The sequence below is a fragment of the Mastomys coucha genome, chromosome X (genome assembly GCF_008632895.1).
Source record: "Mastomys coucha isolate ucsf_1 chromosome X, UCSF_Mcou_1, whole genome shotgun sequence".
Taxonomy (NCBI): domain Eukaryota; kingdom Metazoa; phylum Chordata; class Mammalia; order Rodentia; family Muridae; genus Mastomys; species Mastomys coucha.
Genome location: NC_045030.1, coordinates 121,802,912 through 121,807,651, shown reverse-complemented (window position 1 = coordinate 121,807,651; position 4,740 = coordinate 121,802,912). Strand labels below are relative to the sequence as shown.

The following is a 4,740-nucleotide window of genomic DNA, read 5'->3' as shown; positions in this document are numbered from 1 at the left end:
AAGCTTCTGTTCTGTTGCCCTGGCTGCAGCAAATTGTTTGGGAGGTTTATTGTGTCTTTAGTGGAACAGTCAATCTGTTGTCTTACTGGTCTGAGTGCAGCTGATCCTCAATTGCTCTGAGTGCAGTAGATCTTCAACTGCTCTGATTGCAGAGGGTCCTCAGCTGCTCAACTGCTCTGAATGCAGCTGGTCCTCAACTCCTCTGAGTGTAGTGGGTCCTCTAGGATGTATTGGGATATGGTGTCTTCACAGGAGCAGACCAACTAGGAGGCTGCCCCAGCAGCAAGGATCAGGAAGGAGTGGAAGGGATAGAAGGGGAGTGGTATTCAGGAGGGTGGGTCTTTTATTGGGTGATGGGTCCAGAGTCCACCAGGCTCCCAGCAGCAGCTCTGGGACTCAGGGGTAGTGGTAGGGGTTTCTTATCAACTTCTTTGAGTGGAGTGGGTCCTCTAGGATGGATCAGGGTATGATGTTTTTACATGAGCAGACCAACTCGGAGTCTGCTCCAGCAGCAAGGACTGAGAGAAGGAAGGCCCTTTCTTTTCTTTATATCTGTTTTGAGACAATTTTCAGTAGTGAGTGGTTCACCTTCAATGAGTTTAAATATTGTGTACTTTTTTATTGTTGGTGTCCAGCTTTGATTCAAGGTATTTGGAGAGTATGCAAGGTGTTATTTCAAAGTTGGGACTAGCTTTGTGTCCTAATATGTGGTAAATTGTATACAAATTTCTCTGAGTTATTAAGAAGAGTGTATATTCTTTACTGTTTGGGTGAAATATTCTCTAGATGTGGGTTAAGTCCATTTAATTTATGATATTATTTAATTTATTTGTTTAGACTTTGTCTGGATGACATGTCTATTGATAAGAGTACGTACTGAACTCACCCACTGTTACTGTATTAAAGTCAATATGTGATTTTAGCTATCATAGTATTTCTTTTACAAAGTCAGGTACCCTTTTCTTTGGCGCATAAATGTTTAGAACCATGATATTTTCCTTTAATGAGGAGGAAATGTACTTCCCCATCTCACTTTATTACGTTTTCTTTGAAATTTATTTTGTCAGATATTAAAATAACTAAATATGCTTGCTTCTGGGATCCATTTGCTTAGAATATCTTTTTCTGTCCTTTTTCAATGATAGTGAGGTGTGGTTCATGAGTGGAGCAGAAAGGAAAATCATCTGGTTTTCTAATCCAATCAGTGTATAACGTTTTACTGGGGAATTGAGATAATTGATATTGTTTTTAATAAGCAGTGTTTATTGAGTTTTACCATTATGCTGTAGTATGAACAATATTAATGCCATATTAGAAAATATGTTGATAAGGTAGTCACACATAGAGAATATTCACTACATTGCCTCTCATCAAGTAAATTCTTAGTAAAGTATATTGTTATTAATATATCTATTAATGACAAAATTCTTGTATTCTACCCATTCTTATTCTATTATCCATGTTTGGTTTTGTCCAGTGTTTAGTGAAAGAATGTATTGTCCATTTTTCTTTAAAGATGTTTTATATGGGAAGGGAGATTTTGCCTTTTAAAATAACTTATTCTTAGGCAATTTCATACATTTATATAATATATTCTAGTGATAATCAGGCTCCACTATGTCTATCACCACCATCCATTAAGTGATCATCTCACATTCATATATTCTGTTTTGCTTTTCTTTGTGCTCTGTGACCTACTAGTTTTAACCAAGAATGCTCCCATTGGCATAGGGTTGTACTTATATGCTGGAGCAGTAAAACCCTCCAGTGATTATATCACTGAAGATTATGAATGAAAGAAGTTTTTGTAATGTCTTCAAGACTAAGAATTTTAGCATATTTCATGGCATTTAGAAAAGCAAATATTTGTGTAAAACTTTCTTCTTTCAGTATAACTGATTTTTTCTTCCTCTAAGGGGAAGTGCTTAAGGAAAACTAGATTGGGCAATAATGTAGTTTTATTATTACTATTGAAACAATATTCAAATTTAATGATAAGCAGATTATCACATATTTCTATTATTAATGTTTGACCCAGTTCTAAATAAGATTAAAAACTTAGACAAATATTGTGGAAATATGTACATGAAGAAAAGTTGAAATAATTGTGTTGCTGGTACTGTCACACTGAAAGTATTGCTTGTCAACAATTCTGATTGGTCTTTCCAGGAAAGTGCCCCAGTGGTATTACCTGTCAAAATATATCGCTTATTCCACTGCAGGACAACTTTAAAATATCTTTACTGTATAGAACTTACTCTGTATAATATTCAAATTAAGAAATTGAAATGACAAATATAACTTATGTAGCTTTGAAGTGTCATGTTTTTAAGCATGTTCTTGAGATAAAAATGATTTTCTTACATAGCTGCTGTGATTTGTTTATGGTTTATGTCCTGCTACTTTCGTCTTCAGTAAGGTAATTTAAAAGTAGAAGAATCTTGAAGCAGTAGGACCTAATGAGTATTAATTAAATTGTTCTGCACCACACTTGGAATCAATGCTGGTCTCAGAGAGTGAATTTATTCTTCTGAGAGAGGGTTGTATTAAAATAAAGCAACCATGTATGCTTGAACTATTATCTGTAGATGTAGTTCTTCACTCGTGGATCCATGGGGGTTGAGTGATGCTTGTTTATTCACTAATAACATATTATGTGATTCATCATCTATTGAAATAAAGAAGACAAGTTATTTTTGTAGAAATACTGTCTCAGTTCTATTGATGCAGCAATATGAAGGACATTAATATAAGAGATGATATTCAAAACAATTATTTGTGTCAGTTAGCTCTTTTAGGAAGCAAAGATTGCAAAATTAAGATATAATAATATAAGTGATATGTTAACTTTGAGGTTAAAGTAGTATTATATGTGAATATGAGGAAGAATTAATATTCTTATAGGTCTAATACAAATTTATTTATGGAACTTGTATATTGACATATATTTTTTACCTGCATAAACTATCACTAGAATCTCTGCTATAAGAAAGAAAAACAAGGCAAACACTGCTTGTTGAAATTTGTGTCGCTGCCAGAGGACCAGCGGTGCTTGTGTAAACCAGGAAAATGGTGGCCCATGGCAGCGGAGGCAGCAGTAAGGCCTCCTCCTTGTCAGACTTATCCGCAGGGACCCTGGAGTCCTCTTTGGATCAAAAATTCCAGTTGGTGGCCAACACCATGGAATCCATTCAAGACTTGTCGCCCTGGTGTATAAAATACAAGAAACGCCACAGTATAATTGGATGAAGTGGCTCCTGAGATGTACATAATCCCACCGTTTAAATCTCTTTTATCCTTCCAATGATATCATACAGAATTGTAAACGAAAAATGAAATCCTATTCCATGAATCATTTGCTGATGTGCTTCCTGAAGCAGCTGCTCTAGAGAAGTATCCATCTGTCTCTAAGTCTATAGAACGAATCTTTAAAATATGAGAAGACTGAAATGTATACCCAGAAGACATGATTGTGACATTGAAAGAATCTTTAATATCCATGAATTCAAAAGATGCTCTCAAATCTAGGATTGTTGCTGAGTTTCGATCTCAGGCCCTCACTGAAGAATTGTTGATGTACAAATGCTCAGAAGATCAGATAGAACTGAGGAAGAAACAGTTGTCAACCATGAGAGTGGATGTCTGAAGCACAGAAACTCACAAGTGTTTAAAAGATAAAACAGGTGGAAAGAAATTCTCCAAAGAATTCAAAGAAGCAAGTTCCAAGCTGGAGGACTTTTTGAATGGATTGGATAAACAGGTGAAAAATGGGCTCTCACTAACAGAAGCACTAGAGAATGCTGGAATTTTCTAAGAAGCACAGTACAAGGAAGTAATGAGTAAACAACTTAAAGGAGTTGGATCAATTGAAGCCAACCCTGATTTTGTAAGCATGAGGGCCTGAGCTTAGATTGCTAGCACCCATAGAACAACCAGGTTTAGCTATGTGTGTCTATAAGCCCAGTGTTGGGAGTGAGTACAGAAAAGTAGATATTGGGGAGTTGCAACCAGTCTAGCAGAAGCTTGAAGTTCCAGATTCAGTGATTGATATAATCTCCCAAAATTATAAAATGACAGAGGAAGACACACAGTGTCGTTTTGGTCTCCATGTGCACACAATGAAGGAGTATATAACTGTGTATTGCCACACACAAGAAAAGTCATCTACAGCAACATTAATGGCTATTGTAGTATTTAGTAATTCTTGTTATTAGACACTACTATGTTTTCAGCTTTTCACTTTATAAAGTTCTTGCCATGAAAACCTGATGAGACCCATTCCATCTCCAGGATCCATGTAAAGGTGGGCGGAGAGATGTGACTCCTCAAAACTCTCCTCTGATCCGCAGCATCCACATACTTGCAATGATAACAGTGATAATATGACTGTAGTGCATACATTCAGGTGCAGAGGATAGACACGGTGACATTTCATCTCCTCTGTGCCCTGCTCACTGTATTATTTTTGGGGAAATAATCAGCATGTGAACTAGATGTGCTGTCACCTGTAACATGAGCACTGAGGAAGCCAAGCAGGAAGAATAAGAATTGAAGGCCATTGGGGACCCTGTACTCAGTTCAATGGATGGCTGTAAGCCTCTACATCTGTATTAGTCAGGTACTGTCAGAGCCTCTCAGGAGATAGCTGTATCAGGCTGGCTCATCCTTCCTTCAGTCTCCACTCCATAGTTAGTCTCTGCAACTCCTTCCATGGGTATTTTGATCCCCCCTCCCCAATGA

General features: G+C 36.9%; 1 pseudogene; it reads left to right on the top strand.

Annotated features, from left to right (window-relative positions):
- Window positions 1–3,069: 3,069 nt before the first annotated feature.
- Window positions 3,070–3,904, top strand: LOC116093456 (annotated as a pseudogene).
- The last annotated feature ends 836 nt before the right edge of the window (window positions 3,905–4,740 follow it).